This window comes from Falco punctatus, assembly GCF_963210335.1.
Source record: "Falco punctatus genome assembly, chromosome: 1".
NCBI classification, from domain to species: domain Eukaryota; kingdom Metazoa; phylum Chordata; class Aves; order Falconiformes; family Falconidae; genus Falco; species Falco punctatus.
This window is the reverse complement of record NC_137580.1, coordinates 32,305,002-32,324,963: the sequence shown is the minus strand read 5'-3', so window position 1 is coordinate 32,324,963 and position 19,962 is coordinate 32,305,002. Positions and strand designations below refer to the sequence as shown.

Genomic DNA, 19,962 nt, shown 5'->3' with positions numbered 1-19,962 from the left:
AATGATCCTCTTCAGACATTCTTTGAAACTGCCAAGAGACTGGTGCTGCACAGTATTTATTTTCCACGACGTTCTGTAAAGGACATTAATGTTCTTTCCCTTGAATCCTGGAGCTCACATCCTATTAAAAACTTTATGAGAAGTAACTACTGATTCACTGCAGCCCCCCGCAGAGACTTCAGTATATATATATATTATTATTTCACAAGCTTCACTACTGAGTTGCAAAAAAATTAGGAAACGTACCCTTTACCCAACAGACTGGAGAGGATCCCAAGGATCTGTTTTGTTCTATGAAGTCATGATGAGAAAAAGGGAGAAGGGAAATGTTTTCTTTCACCCAGAAAACAAGACTGCATCCTTGGGAGCCATGTTGGTCCATGCACGACAACCCTAACACAAGGGTTAGCACACTTAGTGATACAAGTTGCTGGATTTGTACAGTGGAGCTTGTAAAGGTTATTTTCCTCATTTTCCCTGGTTATACGTTATAGTCATCAGGCCAAGTTCACCTGAAGCAGTGACATGCTGAGAATGGGGATTTATACCCACCTGCACGTAGGAGGAGGCTTAAACTGCAGGATGAAGGACAGATCCTAAACCTGGCACACACCCCTCTATCTCTGACACCTCTTCAACTCAGAGAATAAGTAATCAAAGTTTCTGAAGTTCTGGAGCAAGTTCTCTCCCAACAGGCAAGCTGAACATATGCTCAGGTTGCAAAAATGCAAATTTTTCAAGAAGCTTTTGAAGTCCTTGGTCTCAACGAGCTTTGAATGGGAGTATCAGCAAGGTTCTCAGTCCTCTCCTGGGGCGTTTCAGCTTTGAGAGGGGACACACATAGTTCACGGAGAAAGAAGCACCAGAGGTGAGCAGAGGCTTAAGGGCCAGAACTCCTAGATCCCTTTCTCATCTCTCTTGGTCCTAGGAGTCACGTGGTGCTAGCACTTGATGGCTTTCGGAAAGCCATCTTAGGTGAGGTGCCCCAGACTCCCCGCCTAGAAAAGGAGGGTAATGCTACTTACCCGTTTCAAGGATAACCATCTACTGCATACGACACAGGAGATTAAGATTTAATTGCATAAAGAAGGAAACTAAGAACACAGAACAAATTATTCAACCTCCTGGGATATCCAGCTACTCCTGCACACCAGAAAATGGAAGAAAACCCCTTCAATTCAGTCTGCACTTACCTCAGCTATTTTACTCTGGCGGTCATGTGCTGAAAATCTCATATAAATGTCATCTCCAGCCTTTGGCTGCATTTGCCATGATATGAGATGGTACAGAGGCATTTCATACTAAACCAAAGATTTCTGAGTTTAAAATAAAGGCTGATCATCTCCTTGTAAAAAAAACACCGGCATCAAAATCTATTGCATATACATCACGGACAAGGGATGCCCCCTGAGTCAAAGGATCTACTTGGAGAGTTGTAAGGACAGGATTTTTTTTTTCTTGCTACACAATTTAGGAAACTCATGAATATACAGCTGCATGTAAATGTAAGATATAATTACTATTAATAGCAATTATTTGAGCACTGGGGAGAAATGGATCAATGGTCTCATCTTGGTACCCGTCAGTACCTGATCTTTACCATGAAAACTTATGAGCCAATCTACACAGTGAATTAACCGAGTCCCAATCTATACACATCTTCGCTAGAGAAAGAGCCCTGATCGGCTGCCATTTCACAGCGCAGATCTTAAAATTAGCAAGCATTTTAGTTTTATGGCTGAGTAAGATCTACTGTTCAGCATTATATGTTTATATAATATTGAATATTGTAACTCTGGCTTACACTGGTCCATTGTAGGGTAAAAGTAATAGTAGCCACATACAAAATTTAACAATCTTAAGGGTTTGGTACAAGCCAGTTTGAAATATTAGATTATGTCACAAAATAGTTCATTGTTTTATTTTTCATGCCTAGTCAAAATTGCATCTTTTGTACCTGTTAATGAACCCTGCCTAAAGTAGACATTTACATTCAAACTATTTACCTGATGCATAACGCTTTATGAAAAAATCAGCTCTGAACTATACCGCTAGAATTTTATTACAGATTTTTGGTGCAAACAATAAAATCTTTCTACAGCTAATGAACTGCCCAACAAAGCAAGTTTGTTAGTTAATAAAAATAAATGCTTTTAAAAACAATTAGGAGATTAGGAAAATATGGTTTTCAATAAAGACTTGTTTGTACATTTTATATTAATTGACATACATTACTTTCAGATTTTCTGCAGTTCTAACAGTATAGAAATAAGCATCAGGAATACTGACTTTCAGGACAACTAATTTATATTAGAATTTTTATATGCATAAGAATAAAGAAATGTTTCATTATTTCATCCAGTAAGACATACAGAACATCTGTTAGCAACTCAGAAGACAGAAAAGCACCTAGTAATGGACCTACCCTGGCAGTAAACACTCTCCTCTTAGTCTTTAAGGTTTGACCTTTACTTTTTACCCTTTGAAAGACTACATTGAAAACATAGTGGGAGGGCTCAAATGAAGGCAGTGTTCGCCTTCCTGGGGTAAGGGTCTCCACTGACCATTCACATTTATAAATAGGTGTACCAGTGGGTGCTGCCAGTTTCTTCTCCTGTAGCCTCCTGCACTCACCTCAGAAGCTCTCCTGGTCCTTTCACTTACTCCTCTGTTAACAAGGATCGCGCCAAAGTGGTGTGCTCATGTGCATGTGTGTGTGAATGTATGTATGATACACAAGAAAGCTTTTTGTGGTCACGGCCTCTCTGCAAGTACTTGAAGCAATTTATGCTTATAGACCAGTTACTAACACACATACTTAATGCCCGAAGAGCAAGAAGGTTGAACTTTCATTCTAATTCTCTGTAACAGATTAGACTGAAATCTGTTCATCAAAATATCTGGATAATAAAAGTGAAGAGAGATAGTTTTCACAGTTTCTAGACAGACCAGACCGTGAGATGATGCCATGCGATCTCCATTACCCCACAGGCTATCGCATTTCACACAGATGCTCTACATTCAATCCAAAATTTCAATGAAATTACAATAGTTCAGCTCGCAGATGACCAGACTTAGAACACTCAATAAAGAGAAACTAAAACTCCACCAAATACCAAAGACCCTGCAAATAGGAGGAAATCGGTCAAGATCGTGGCAGCAGAAAAACAACCCAGGAAAGGTGGCCAGGCATTCACATCTGTTGGACCTGACAGATTTCTTCCCACCTCCACATGATGATAAACAAGACTATGTCCAGTGAGCATTGGTACCCTGCTGCTTCAGAGCCCCACCTCCAAGCGTGGAACGCATCAGGCTTTAGAGGTAAACAGTTATTAAATACAAAGAATAAATCCAGTTAGCTGTGGGAGGGGGGAAAAAATGCTGCTCCTTGCAGGTGACTTGCTAGAGTCCTGACACACAAGACTTTATTATGATCACTTTCCTGAGGTGGGACTTTAAAGGTGATAGATATGCTGAAAGCAGTAAAGGCAACCCAGTTCTGCCCAAAGCATGCAAAGGAAAAAGGGTAAGAGGTGCCCTGAGCACAGAGCTGAAGGAAAACACTCACCGTGACTCCAAAGGGCCATAGAAATTCTCCTACAGGTGAAAGTAACTTCTTCCAAAGGACACTCAACTTCATCACAAAAAGCACAAGCCATGGTAAATCCCACCCTGCACCTCATAGCAAACGCAGCATTTAACTTCCCTCATTGCTCACAATAAATGTTGTCCTGGTTTCAGCTGGGATAGAGTTAATTTTCTTCTTAGTAGCTGGTGCAGTGCTGTGTTTGGGATGTGGAGTGAGAACCATGTTGATGGTACACTGATGGTTTGGTTGTTGGTGGGTAGTGTTGATACTCAGTCAAGGACTTCTCAGTTCCTCATGCCTTGCCAGCGAGAGGGCTGGAGGGGCACAAGGAATTGGTCTCGAACTAGCCAAAGGGATATTCCATACCACAGAACATCATGCTGAGTATGTACCTGGGTGGAGTTGGCCAGGGTCTGTGGATCACTGCTCAGGGACTGGTTTGGCATCAGTCAGGGGGTGGTGAACAACTGTATTGTGCATCACCTGTTCTTCTCCCTTCCCTTTGGAGTATATTCCTCTCTCCTTCTCCCTCCTTTTCATCATCATCATCATTATTATCATCATTATTATTGGGTTTTTTCCTCCTATTTTATTTCAGTTTACTTATCAAATTGTTCTTATCTCAACCCATGAGTTTTAAATTCCTTTCCAATTCTCCTCCTTATCTCTTGGCATGGGAAGGGGAGTGAGTGAGTGGCTGTGTGGTACTTAGTTTCTGGATGGGGTTAAGCCATGACAAATGTGTGTTATTCAGGGCTGAATTTTTCAGATTTCAAATTCGAGCCACTGGATTTTTCTGTGCCTTTGCCAGCCAGACCGAAAAGCTGCCACCCCTGATTTCCAGCTAGCATTACTTTCCAGGGCATGTTTCCCCATCCTTTTTCCTGCTATACACAAGCTGTTCCTCATCCTTACTTGGAGATCAATTACGTGCACATAGCTCAAATTTATACGCAGCTTACCCTGAAGAGACCAGCAGCTTTGCACAGTCAAGGACTGCAAGTCCAGACGTGACTTAGATGAGGCTGAAGGTGATTTGCAGGGCAAAATCCAGTGGACAACTACCACTGACTTCTAAAGGACCAGGATTTATCTAGGCTAGTAGTCTTAATAGAAAACTCTCAAGAGTGCGAATTTCAACCTGTGTCTTGGGAAATTTTCAGCTCAGGTAATTATGCTCTGCCCTCTTAAAATGCCTTTAAATTTTCACTTGGAGAAGTTAACATCCACATCCCTTCATTATGGACCTGCAAAGATATGAAGCTACAAAGGACTATCCCAGAAGCAGCTGCACCTCAGTGATGTGCAATGGATCTCCCCCTGGGCAGGTCACAAAGCACTCTGATCTCAGAGGGAGGAGATGTTAGTTCAGAGACAGAGGAACCTGCAGTGATGCTCTTGAAAAAGAAACTGCAATAAAGTTAACAAGAGATCTGTGAACACTACAACAAAACACAGAAAAGCAAAATATAAGTTCTTTCCTTGGAAAGACAAGTGTTAAAGGTTTCCCTTCCCATTAACAAAGCAAAAACCTACAGGTTGTTAGTATTTGCACAGTAACCTTCAGAAATCTTCCCAAAGAACAGGAGATTAGCACCACTCGCACATGCGTTGCTCAGCTGTAACACAGCAGCACCCGATGTACTCGTCTATGAAATTACAGCACTCTGTATGTACACAATCGATGCGTAAGTGCAGTTCTTCTTCAAGGGCAGTAAAACCTGAGAGTTGCACAACTAGCAAAGTGAGAAATGCAGTGATGTAAAAACATGCAAAGACTTCGTGTTGCTTTTTAAGAATTAGTGGTTTGTAGTACAAATTTATTGATGCTTAGAACTGTTTTGAACTGATAAAATATTTCTCTAAGTGCTGCATATTTTCATTTTAAACATCTTTTCTCAGGGTAGTTAAAAGTATCCTGTAAGGAAAGACGCTCTCCAGTGCAAAACCAACCACATAATTTAATACAATCGTCAAGGAATGTCTATATTAATTACTATTAAGCATACAAAGCAGATTGCATTTTAATATTCATAAATGTTACACTTTGCTGGACTGCTACTAAAAAGTTCAAGCAGAAAATGGGACCATTTTAAAATGGACAGAAATAAAAACTGGAAATATTGCATATTTTTATTCTATCCTTGGTGTTAAATTTATCTTTAACAAAATAAAAATATCACTTCTAACCGTCCTATGTATCCTTCAGAGAAAGCTATTCTTGCAGCACAGCAAAATCTCCTGAATTCCTTTGCTGATTTTCTCACATACATCATTTGTCACATCCTCAGTCTGGCATCAAAGACTGGTGGCAGGTATGTCCTGGAGATGTCCCTTTCTCTCCCTCCCCAATGACATCGTGCCTAACAGCTGGCTTATCATAAACAGCTGTCTCATAGATGGTTAAAGGCACGTGCAGTTAATGCTATCCTAAAAGAGTAAACCCTCTTCCCATGCTATGAATCTACAAGAATAAAGGCTTTTTACTATTTGATGTTTGTTACCTGGAGAAGTCCACCGTAACTTGTTTAAATAAAATAATAATAATAAATAATTTAAAAAAAAACCCACAATAAGCCAAATAAAAATTATTTCCTTTTCAACAACTTTGGTTTCCACAGTTCCCTAAAGGTGGTTTTGTCAGGCAAAAGTAAAACGTGCCCTTAGGACACGACAATAGTCCACTTCCTATCTGGGTACAGAGACGGTTCAGGCAGGTTTGAGGCTGCAGCAAAATCAGATGCAAAAGCAATGCTAACTTGGGCAGAGCCCCCCATATATGTTTCTGAGCTGCTGCTCTACTATCATTTTCATCTTCTGCAGCTGCTTGAGTGTTCTGGTCTGAGATGAGAGTAGGAACCTTAAATTCAGAGAGACAGGAATCACTTTTGGCATTTTGGCATTTTTCCCTTTTCCTCATCCCTTCTGTTGGGTGCGGGGGGGTGGGGAGCAAGTTGATATGAGAGTCAATTCTACTTTTGCAGCCAGGATTCAGAATTCATATTTGTCTCTGGAGCTTGATTCAACAGAGTATCTTGAAGCGAGAAGCCTCTAGTGTACAAGCGTTTTAAAAGATGTGCTCAGTGGTTTTATATTTATTTTTTATTGCTGCCTTAGAAGAAATTCCTGCCAAGATATCACAGTTTTTAAGAAAATGCAATAGCTTCCCTTAGTAACTCTCACTCCAGTGACATCTGCTCTCACACCCAACGTTATCCTCCCCAAACAGAAAAGGGAATAAAAGCCCGTAAGACATATCTCAAATAACAAAGCTCATAAGCAACTCAAGTTCAAGTCCCATAGGGCAGAATGCAGGTGGCATAAACACGAGCATAAGTGATATATTTAGGGTATCACATACGCTGCAGGGCCAGGAAGAAAAGCAATTCACCTGAGGGACAGGCAAGCGCTCAGGAATACACCACATCCACTATATGAACTCGCACCATCCTGCTCCTTGCTGTACCTTCTGACACTGCCTGAAGACACAGCAAGTAAGGCCCACTCTCAGGAGATGGTCTAGAGAAACATCAGCATCGCTCCTGATGCGCACCTGTGACCCAACCCATTACAACCCAGTCCTTCCCACATCTCCACTGCTGTTCACCTTTGCCTGCTGTAATACAGCCCCATCCTCTTTACGCGGCGAGGAGCAAAGCCCTATCTTCCTACCCTGCGGTAAGGCCCCCCAGTCAACCCTTCCGTTGTGTCAGTAATGGTCACTATTGATAATAAATCCACTAGAGGTGAGGATGCCATGGCCAACGAGCCTTACCTCTAACCAGAACCCTGGAAAAATAGACTTCGACTCCCTTCAATCCTTTTTACACAACTGAGCCACCTCCCTGGTTAGCAAATAAAGATGAAGAGCATTCAGTTCTGTCGGGGTATGCACCAGGAGAAATAAATTTGTTGCCACTAGAGCAACTCTGCCCCTTATTGAATACTGGAGCACTATTAGACACGTTGCTAGCATCCATGATAAATATAGTGCTCCTAAATTTAAAAGACCCATTTAAAATATTCCTAGACACAGTGAACATTTAACAAGTTTATACTGAATAGCGTAAAAGAAAACAGAACAATTTGGTTTTCAAACACCCAGCACTGATACTATTGACATTTAGCTCCCCCCCAGCCTTAACCTTATCTTCTTTGTCCTTGTCTTTCCCATTATTCTTCCTTTCTTTGTTTACTTGCTCTTACTTTTCTTGTCCTGTCATTTACACAGTAACATTATTTTAACGAGTACATTTGAACAGGAACTATACCAATTACTACATCATCCATTTTTGCTTAGCCTTTATAAAGAAAGGGTGAGGAAGGAAAGGAAAAGATTAAATCCAATGCAATAGTTTCACGTTCTTTGCAAAGTGCCACTGCATCTCAAGTTAAGCCTGCTCTGCAGTGGATGTGTAAAATATATTCAGTGCCATATAAGTAATGACATATCAATTAACTGTGTCACAAGGTCTAAAAATATGCAAATTACTGTACTTCAATTAGAAAAATCTACATCCTTGGAGAATATTGTAAATCAGGAAATTTGGGAGACATTAAGAGTAATCAGTGAAGGAAAGCATGCACTTTCCCCCGTATCCTATTTTTATACATACATAATGAAATAATTATAGCTTCACTGTATTTATGCCTCTGCAAAAATATTAAAATCTTAAGATCTTTACAATGATAAATTTAATCCACGTTACGTTTGCAGACAACATTAATTATATGAAAAAGAAATCTATTATCATTCAATATAACTAAGTTGAAACTAATTTGGGCATGTAAATTAGACATATGACTTTTCCATAGTACCAGTATATTAGAAAACAGAAGTGCAGGAGAGATATATAGATTAATTAAAGAGGTTGCATATGTGAAAAAGGCAAGTATGTTTCACTTGATTCTATAACCAAAAATACATATTGACAAAAAAATGTATAGACACATTTTGAGAAAGAGATAAAGAAGATTTTTATGTTTTAACAGCAGCTTTTCAATTATTATTTTTCTGCTAGGAATTCTACATCACACCCAAAGCCTATCAGTGCAGGGTGTACACCTGCAAATGTGTACGGCAGTGTCAGTTTTCAAAGACTAGGTCACTCACCACTGTAGCAGCCGCGGTGATATCTTTTGTTTGAAATTCAATTTGCATCTGTTTCAGAGATGCCATAAGAATGCATATAAGAAGCAGGCACATGACTCAGATCTGCAGTGGCTCTATTCCCCACAAGCCACTGTAGCCTTCAAAGGACTGTACAGTCCAGCAGGAGACATTTCACCATACTGTTCCAGAAGAGGAGGAAAGGGCTGCCCTTGCCTACTCTGGGCTTCTACATGCTGGAGAGCCTATTCAGTAGCACATTCGTTATCTCTTGGGTCACCAGAGAGTTTCTCCATCTCCTGAAAGTGCTGCTGATGACTACCAGGTGATGAGGCCCCTCTGAAGCGTTCAGCGTCTTTTGGGATAAATGCTCAATTCCACTGTGTCTGGTTCACCTCCCAGTGGGATAAACGCTCAATTCCACTGTGTCTGGTTCACCTCCCAGAGAAGCCGCCATGATTCATCCACCAGCTGGCGGGTGCTAGGAGAGCAGGCTGGGAGTCTGCAGGACATGGCTGCAACACATCTGGGAGGTGCAGTTACCCAAGCACACGGGCTTCCTTGCAGCCACGAACACACAGGGAACACACACAAATGCAGCCAAATTCAAGCATCTATGAATTGCAGAAGTGAAGCAGTCCAATATTTCATCATTAAAAGTGCCATTGTAAAATGCCAAAAGCCAAAATTATGGTCTTGCACTTGCATTATCTGAGGGGCACCCAGTGGCCAGTGCAATTAATCACAGGCAACCAGGAAGGATCAGCAGTATGAAGGACACAAAACCAGCACGGAGTCCTCTAAGCACCTTTGACCTGGGAGCTGAGGCCACCAAACCCTGACAAAAGGTGCTCAGAGTACTGCAGACGGTGCTTCCCCTACCAGTTTGCAAACATCAGAGGACTACAAAGCTCTAGAAGGCTCAAGACCATGTGGACTTATTCCTGGGGTTTTCTGCAAGTCACCCTGGACTCAGTCCTGCTCTTCATGAAGATGACACCTTTCCCCGTTGACTTTGGAGAACGCAGGGTCAGGCCCTTGATGGAGCCCATCTTAAACAGCTGCCACTGACCTGTGCACACTGCCAGTATCACAACAGTAACATATACGTGCATCTGTCTGGATTGCACTCCTCCATTTAATAAAATCATAGCTATACGTGGATTAAAAAAAAAAATGTATATAGGCCAGTTTTACTTAAGCGAAGGAGATTTCCGATAAACATGCAAATAGGAATTTAAACAGCAATTTAAAAACCACAAATCCAATTCTCATTACTTATGCAAACTATCATGGTCTTGTCATGCTTTATTTCTCTGCCTTATCATTTTATCTATGGTATTTCCCCTCTGTCGCTGTATTTTCCTTTTTTCCTGTCATCTACATTTTCTGGGTGTGCTTTTAATGTCCTCGCCTCCATATTTTAACCTTTCAGGTAATATAGTATTTACAGCAGCAGGCAGGGAACAGGCATTCATATGTAACTAAAGGCACCTTCTGTAGTTCCTGGCACATAATTGCAGGAATAGAAAACTTAAAAGATAATATCAGACAAGTAGTTTATCATATGAAGCTAAGGGCATTATAGGCTACAAGCAGAAAACAGCTAGACAGACAGATTTACAGTCATATTTATACATCTTAAAACTTTAAAAAGCTAGTAGTGATTATTTATAAGGAATAGCTACATCTCATTTAAAAAAAAAAAAAAAAGAAAAATACTTCTTTTATTTAGTTCAATCTGTGTTAGATTTATTTGCCATATATCTGTTTGTCATTATAGTTGAGGAAAATACCAGAATATCCATCCTTCCTGAACTGTAGGACAGCTATCAGATAAGGATCAGAACAAATTCTTAAAAAAAACCCTCACGAGTTATGATTAACTCTATGTAAAAAGAGGACAGGCAAGGGGAAAAAATACGAGGAAGAGAAAACCATAATCACCATCTACAATTTGGGGTGGGGGGGTGGGGGGGATGGCAGGGGGCACCACGAAATAAAACCAGAGACAGAAGTACAGAAGTATATGCTGTAAATATAGCATACATTTTATTACCGCCTATGTGCTGCTACATCCCAAGACCTTGCAATTTAGTTGCCTATTATTTGCCTTTAAACATTAGCAAAAGAGATCTACCATTTTTGAAAGGTAATTATACTGTAATGCAGATGGCAGTAAAACAATTACACAAGATAAGCCCTTGCAATGATCTTTACAAAGCAAACCAAAAGTAGTACTGAATCATAAAAGACCCAACGTGGAGAAGGCTGCATTGCAGCACTACCGCTCTGCTACGAGTTCCCCTGCAAAAGTGGCAGAGCAATATTGCAAATAGCATAAGAAGCAGACACAGTGAAGGTTAAGCACTTCATAAGTTTAAAGGATTCTTAATCCCAGACTAATCCTTTACAGTCTCTTATTTGGTGTAGATCCCAAAATACTCCAAGTGCTACAGAAACGCTTGTTTGAGGTTGTTTTTTTTCCTCCCGTATAGAGTTTAACTTTTACACCCTCCTGCTATCCACAAGCTCTGTTGGCACACTGTATTTTGAACAAGATTATCCTGCCTCCCGAAAGTTGTTGAGACATGGTGAATGCAACTGCTGAGGAATCATTAATTACTATATTTAATAGACAGCTTTGGAGATGAAATGAACTATAACAAATAGTTTGTTTGACTGTCACATCAATGCACTTGGTATTTTTATGACTTGTTAGTGACTCAGTAGAGATTTCAGATGGCAAAAGGTGCCTCGTCAACCCACGCTGATTGAGACTGCCAGTTCCAAACAGATCGTTCTTGTTTTAAACCTTGACCAGCCATCCAACAAATCAGGGCACTCGCTGGTGATACATTACGGATAGAAGCTAGCATCAGACATACAAGGAAAAGAGGACATGCAGGAGATAGGATCTGATCTTTGCTATTTTCCAGTGCATAAAATAACAGCCTGTCATCTACCTTTTGCAGGTCATTTTTATCAAGTTGCAGGCCAAAATGAAATTTGACCTCCATTTTCCAGCTAGCCTGGAGATGATAAATTTAATGCAGACAGTGTAAATGAATGGTACGCTACCAGGGAAAAGTCGAATTGGTGAGAATTATTAGTGGTGAAGCGTTTGCCCCTATATTTTTCATTCTGGTTTTCCCCTACAGTTTTTTGTCATCCTTTTCGTGTATTTTTCTTCCTCTTTCACCGCGGTCTGACCCCTTTTCCACCTGGAAGGATAACATTTACTGCAGCCATGCCCTGGTCACCACAAGCACTTTTCTCCTTCTGGATAATTAAGACTGCAGGGCAGCAGAGCCTGATTCTGCAAACTCACCCAAAGGAGTGAAAAGGACTATTTTTATGTAGCAAGAGGGTAAGCCAGGGTAAAGCCAGCAGATTCTTGCATAGGGCCTTACAGCACCACACTCATTATTTCTCTGTTCCTCAAGGAAAAACTTGAAAACAAAATGTATGCAAAGTTATGCCCACTGATGACAATCTCGTAAGCCCACACCTATCTTTACTCACAGGCAGCATCAGTGCTTGGTATAACCTCTTCAGAGCAATCTGCTTGCCATTACAGGTAAGTAGAGGGAAGGTCCCTTGCAGAACATTTGGCTACAACCAGGGCTGGAAAATAAAAACTTCATCAGTTTGCAACAGATCATTTTAAATCTTGACTAGCCTTCCAACAAAGGCAGTTCCTGCTTGGCAGCAGACAGCAAGTCTTTAGGCTGACAGTTCTCTTCCATTAATTGCTTTGATGGCAGAAAGAAATGAAGACTAATAGTGGACCTGGTGGACCACCCCACCTGGCTGCAGTTCCCATGCAGTCAGCTGTCCTACAGAGTCTTACAGTTATCTTGGATATCTCTCTCGATGCTATTTGAAAATAGTGACTTACTGCCAATGTAAATCTGATAGTCCCTTGTTTAAGAAAATGTGGGTTTATTATTAAAGCAAGATGCCTCACTAGAGAAAATTTAGTACCGCAGAGAACGGCAACGGATATATTTCATTATTATTATTGTATACAGGTTGCACTGGTTGTAAGAGGAACATCTGCGCTCCTAATTTTATTATAACTTCCAGTATTTACGATATCCAGTCAGGCAAGCAGCATGCACCATGTGTGCATCTGAAAGATGGGGACGAGAATGGATACATGACAAACTCTGAAAACCCAGTCGAAACTCTGCACAGCTCCACCTATTTGCACGGGAGCAGGAGCAGCTACTACAATGAGGTCATAAAAAAAACAACAGAAACTACAGCTGACCTCACTGGGCCAGAGTCCTTGTATTTCCATCGGTCTCACCCTCTGGATTTCACCCTCAGCGAGGAGACGAGGTTGAGCACAAATACTAAAACTATCAGACTGCAATTCAAAGCTGGCAGTGGATCTTCTACATTACTAAGTGCTGAACAGTGGAATGGCCCCAGGAGTGTAATCCTGAATTAAACTACATGAATTCAAGTACCCATAAGCAAAAGATGTATAACTGAAGCAGAGGGAATTAGAACTAGTTCCTTCTTTTGAAGGAACCAGATGCTTTACAGGCATTTTGTAGTACCTCTCTACCACGGTGACAGATGCCTTAGTGATTCCTATAATTGGTGATGATGACGGTGGTAAAGGTATGCTACTTTTATCCCACTGGACTGACAAACGTTAGCTTTGAATCTTCAGAATCTGGAAAAACAGAGAAAGCTAGATACCAGTTCTGTGACAAGCAAACTTATCAAGGGAAGAAGTCTGACCTGCCATCCATGGAAAAAGAACAACATAAAAAAAATCCTTTCCTGCTACTGCAGAGAAATGAGAAGTTACTCTGGGAGGGAGGAAAAAAAACCTGTAAGTACTGTTTTAACAAGTCCTTGTGGTTGGCCTAGCCCTCCATGTGCTGTCACAGCAATGTATCATACAGCTGTTTACACACCCACTGATCTGAAATAATTCCTCTCCTCTCACACCCCGAAGGAGGCAAGGCAGGTCAGAAAATTTTACATTTCAGACAGCCATCAGGAAACTTTTTCCCACAAGTACACATACTGCCCTCCATTTATTTACCAACAAAACCCGCACGCAGCCTGTGTGCTTCCCAGCACGCTCCCATCTAACACTCCTCATCCAAAGGATGCCCGGGAGCTGGGGCAGATATAGATGAGGGGAACGGTCAGCCATGCTCCTATCCAAACCCTTGCAACATCTCCTTTTGCCACTGTCAGAGGCAGACTATGAGGCTAGGCGGCCCACAAATCTGACCTTACAGAGCATTTCTTGTGCTCCTATGCAGAGGCCAAACCTGCCCGGGGGAAACTCCCATTGGGTCTTTTAACCCAAACACTACATTCACAGGAATATTTTGCAGTCGCGTATTACAGTCTGCAACCTGATTTTCAAAATGTAATTGTTTGCTAGAGAGATCTTAAACCGCAATCATTCAGATAAAATACCAGCCAAAGAAAAACTAGACCCATACTAAAACAGAAGATGAACCGAGCAAGTAGAGCAAACCCCACCTAGGTAAAGGCGCTGGGACTGCTGGAAAGAGGGAGGAGAGCACCCAGACAAGGACCAGGGCCAAGCCCTTGTCTGCTGCTGCACTGACACCTCTGTGGCGAGGTCTGCTGGGTTACCCCCACCACAGTAAGAGGGCAGTTCCGCCAGAGTGCTCATTCCTTTAGAAACAAAAAGGGAAAGAACACCATATGCTGGAAAAGAAAGAGGGGGTAACGAAGAAATTAGGAGGCAATACATAGGAAAGGAGACGAGCGGATCTGTAATAAAGTTGGGTGGCTCAAACTGTGCTCTGACCATGCCTTTGCTGCCAGCGAAGGTCCCACGGTGCTGAGGATGAAGGAGGAGCAAGGTCTCCCGGAGGCACACGGGGTCTCGACCTGCGTCCACGAGGCAAAGGATCCCCAAGCAGCACTGCGGCGCAGGTAAGGGCAGCAGCGTGGAGGCAGCCCCACTGCCAGAGCTGTGCTGTTGCTGGTGTTGCTGCCTCTGCGGGAGGAGGGCGGGAGCTGCTGTAAGAAGCTATCTTGTCAAAAAGCACGGTTTTGCCACGACAAGCTATTTCCAGCAGTCCACCCAGGACTGCTTTGCTGTTGCAGTGTGTGGGTATAGCTGCATCAGCAGCCTGCTCCTAATGGAGACAGAGCTCCAAGGCTGCTTTCCACATGGAAAAGGGCGGAACGGAGGGCAGCCAGCTTGCCGCTTCACCTCCTCCTACTCCCAGACCCAGTAATGCGAAGGAGCCAGCTTCCCAGCCATTTTCTGATGTTTCTGGCAGAGACAGGTCATACTAGAGAGGCCATATGGCTGCGCAGACATATGGATCAGGATTTCAGGCACTGTCTGGCACAGAAAGAGCGAGCAAAAAGTGTCTGTACAACATCTAATTCACCCGTGGAACTGGATGGTGCAGGATATTGCTCAGGAAAAAAAAAAAAATCAGTAAGATGGAGAACTGATGTGTTTCAGTGCAGATCGATTTGAGGAGAATCACAGAGGGCTCATCAAAATTGCAGAATTGTTTTGCAGCTGAAAGGAAAAAAGACCAGAGAATCATGAAGCTGCTGGCCTTGACAATCGCTGGTTAAAATCTACCACCGCACAGAAGGCAAGAGGCTGTTCCACTGTCACTGTTCCCATTTGCCTATGTATTTTGAGATCTTTTTTAAAAAATGCATTCTAGATATGTGCTGTACTGTGAGCTTTACTAATAGCAGCTCCACAGATCTAACAAGCTCTGTTCAACAGGTGGAAGTACAGTATGTCCAACACCCTTTCCCATGCAGACTGTCATTGTCATCTGCCTGATGCAGCCCTACAGTCCAACAGCAACAAACCACATGCAGATAAAATTAGCCGTGATCTCCATATTGTATGATCCATCAGAAGTCTGCTATCATCACAGAACAGCTGGAACAATTTGTGGCTAAACACTTCAGCAACAGACTACAGCCTTGCTTATATCAGGATTTTCCAAATACAGACTAGATCAAAACCTCCCGATCCGGATATTAAAAAAATATTTCTTAACAGAGAGGTTGCAAATTTAGCTTCCTATGCCCATGAAAAGAAGTAAATAGATACTTTACTCCATGTCCTTTAACTTCTATGGTCTTTATGGAGAATTTTTTTCAGCAAGTTGAGACATGTTCATCTACAGAAAAATGAGTATTTTGAGATAGAAATGGAAAGAAGGGCAGGCTAACACCTCCCTTTGAATGTTTATGAATCTTTCTAATGATACACTACTGAAACTCCAGACAAAGATGGTAGCACCCACACAGATACTAATACCACACTTACAAATTTCAAGTGTTTCTTGTATAACAAAAAATAGCAAATTTTTCACCTGACAGTATTTTGCAGCTAACAAGGGGCACCAGATGAACCACTGCAAAATGCTGCCCCGGTAGCAGTGAGCTCTCCCTTTCTGAGTCCGAACGGCATCATCCCAGAGCATCCGTGGTGCCGCAGCTTCCACTCGCCTCCCAGACAGACCCCCGCAACATTTGCTGTCTGGAACCGGTGAGCATTAAAAAAGACTGACAGGGTTGGTCAAAACCCCCAGGAAACTGTGAGGCTGGCTCCTGGAATGGTGCTAGGACAACTATACGAGTGTAAAATCCAGTAAGATCGAGATTCAGATAGATACAGCAGGAAACAGGAGACTGATCTTGCTGGGGGCTAAGTGCCCTCTAAACATAACAACTTCCAGAGGACTGGCCCCTTGCGAGAAGGGCATCACTTCACAAGATCAACCTCCTCGGCAGGATTTGTGGGTGCTACTATTCTTGGCTCTCTCATGGCTTCATGCATAATTTTGTGCAAGTGAGTTAACCTTGTTGTGGCTAAATTCACGCTCTGTGCTTTTCCCTCTCTCCCCTGAAAAGAGTTTTCTAATCTTTGGAAAAGTCAATATGGGTTGTAAGGCACCTCCTCATAACTGCAGGAAAAATGAAGGGCACGATTCTGCCATCCTTCCTCGTCAAGCATCGCCAGTGCTTTCAGCTGTGTTAGTAAATGCTACTGGCCGCAAATAAATGCTACAAGGTAGGACCTTTAGCAGAGGGGGGAAAAAGGGTACTAAATGTCAATGCTAGAAACTCTCCACATCTTAAAGAAACAAGAAATATTTAGAAATTGAATTATGCATTGAGTAAAACAAATCTTAAAAATATCTAAAAGTCACATTCCCATTAAAATACTGCATCACACACACAAAAATCACTCTCTTAAAAAAAATGCTCTTCAGGCTATAAAATCAAGCCTCCAACATTAGGCAATGAAAGAATTATGGTTGCTGATGCAAACTTAATTTGGTATCCTTTGCATATACATTATCATACAGCCTAATTTTTTTAACATTTTTTTAAGTGAAGTTCTTCACAGCACAGGATGGATGGTGTTGAATTAATAAAGCAACTATTCAATATTTTGTCTTATCATTGTTCAGGGTACAGCCTTACGGCTTGTTTCCTGCTAACTATTCAAGTAGTGCTCTGAAGACAAAATTATTAATTTCCTTATGGACTTTTCTATAGCACTCATCACTAAAATAAGCGAGGGCTTCACAGACACTTCACTAATCTTCACCAAATCCCTGCAAGTTGAGGGAACTATTATTCTGTTTTATACATGGGGAGCTTAGGCACAGATAAATTAAAGCCAGAAGTACCCACTAATTTAGGAAAGCCTGCCTTAAGATGTCCAGGCCATGATTTTTTCAGAGTCTTTAACATTATGCAGTGCTTTGTGTCTTCAAAGCATGAGCCTCGCTGCTTTCAGTCACAGCTATGCTCTTCTGCAAAACAGGCCCTAGGGCTGAGGTTTGGCTTCCAGAAAAATGTGAAACAAGCAATTAGCGATCGTCTTTAAAAAGTCTGATTTAAAGGGCTTAGCATCACAGGAAAACGTGTGACAGAATGAGAGACAGAACCCAATTTCAGGGGCCCAGTAACTAACCAGAAGGCTGGCCAGCTCCCCACCATTGCTGCCGTTCACCACCAACCTCTTCCAAGGGACAACACAGCCTGCTGACAACAATCCCAGCTTGTCCACCCACCATCACCTGCCTTGCACAATCAGTGAGGCTTAAATCCTGGGGGAACAATGTGGCATCACAGGTGCAAGACTATTACAATGTGTAACAGGCAAATCACTATTGCATGAATAACCTCAGTTCCCCTATTTCTTAATAATTCAAAAGTTTATTGGTTTAGTGCAGATTTTTACATGCATTTTCCTTTATTTCCCCCTGCCCCCCCAAAAAAGCAGAAAACACAAGAACTGCAGCATCGTGTGGCTATCGCCTCACTTACTCAACAAAGAGTTTTAAGTGTTAAGTTATACCACAGAGACTTTTGCAGCTTGTAGAGTAACTGACAGCAATAATATATTATCCTCACTGATGTGGACAAACACTTGAAAATGGATGAGAAACACCCTGACCAGGAGAACGTAGAGGTATTTGGGAACAGCAGAAGACAGATGAGTGTGAACTTCCCAGTTTACATTCCTTACGATTCTCAAAGTGATCCCTGTCTCCTTGCTAGGACTAACTACCCTCTTTGTCCTCCCTCTCCAAACACCAATCTTTTCACATCCAGTTACCTGTCTTTTCCCTTCTGCCTTCCTAGACTCATCTGTTTTACCTGACCAGACCCTGTTATGTCCTCCCAAGCCACTGGGTGATCTCTGTCCTCTCTCTCTTTTAACACTTAGCCCAGTCCCAGAAACTCCCGGTTCCAGCTACTCACACGTCCCTCTCCAGTGCTTTTTAACACGTTCACAGAACCCACCCTGCCCTTGCCCAAATGCTATCTTCCCCATCCCCAGTCTCCTTTCTTTACGTTCCTCTTAGATAAACGGTAGTCCCCCATTCACCAGCACAACCCTACTGGGCTCCCAATTCCCATTTCGTAACTCTCTCTTTGGATACAGGATTCCCTGTTCTCACCCAACATCCTCAGTTATTAGTCTTACCCCTCCAATATTTTTAAGCTCTTCAAGTCAGTCCCAGCCAGCATCATCATCCAACTCCCTGTTAAATCTCTCTTTTTCATTCCAGTCCAATTCTGTCAAACTCCATGGCCAAGTACCCCATCTCCCCATTTCTTCCTCCACCCATTTACTGAGGTCTAGATTTTCCCTCTTCTGCACTTCCATCGGTTTTATTTTCTGCACTACCTCACATAGCCAGCTTGTCTCTTCTCAACTCTGAAGCCCAGGGCCAGCCAGGCTTGGAGCAGCCCAAATAGATAAGATGCATCTGAGACCCACTTGCCCTTCCCCAGTTACTCACTTGCAACACCTTATGTAGACACTACGGCTTCTACCAAGCCCAAGCATAGGCAGGGAGATTCGACTATAACATTAAAAAAACCCTAATAATTCTTTAAAGGACATATCCCAGTCTTTTTCTCTTTTAAGATTCATAAACTGCTGAAAAATGGGGCTTGTTTTCATGAGCGCAAAAGGAGCATCCTCAACAAAGGACTACCTCCCTGCCAGTTATCAAACTGCTACTCTGAAGCACAAGCTGTTTGAGAAGTCTGAAGTGTTTCTTAAGAGCAGAACAGCATGCTTTTCAGCACTTCATTTTCAGAAAGTTGATAACTTTATATAGTACTTGCAAGAATATTCTGCTGGAAAGTTTTCTAGTAAAATGGTTGAAGTTTTAAGGAGTGGAAAAGGGGATCCTTGAGAAGGACATGCTACGCAGCCATAAAAACAAGCCACCACGTCACACCCTCACCCTCCTTGTAATAAATCCAATAACTTCTCATTTCAAGCAGGAGAAGCAAAGCTGGGAAAGGAGCCAGAGATATACTTTGATGTAAATTGGGGAAAGAGTATTCTAGGGTTGGGATATCTTATTGGATGAAGTCCTCTGTCTCCCATTTTCTTGAAGATGTCTTGAAAGTCAGCGATGCTAATTCCGCTCATTTTACCTACAGATGCAGGATGGCAGGCAGCAGCATTTGCCGTTTTGACTGAAGCAACTAATATTCAGGATCAGGCTGCAGTTTCCATTCAAAAATTTATTGCTTAGGGAATTGGGTATGGCTTGAAGGCAATCCTGTTTCATCAAGGGTAGCGTAGAAGATACTCGCTAACAAAAACAAAGAACAAAATGTTTTCCTACTTCTGTAGCCCAAGACCCTGCTCTGGGCCCTCGATTATACTAAAAATTGTTTTGTTTCGGTGGGCTGAGGTGTTTTAACCTTTCCCTCAGAACTGCAT

At 42.0% G+C, this 19,962-nt stretch overlaps 1 protein-coding gene across 1 annotated transcript in view; it reads right to left on the bottom strand.

The window, feature by feature from the left end:
- PPARGC1A (PPARG coactivator 1 alpha) overlaps positions 1-19,962 on the bottom strand; it is a 373,925-nt gene that overhangs the window by 223,772 nt on the left and 130,191 nt on the right. The gene's annotated exons all lie outside the window — the stretch shown is intronic.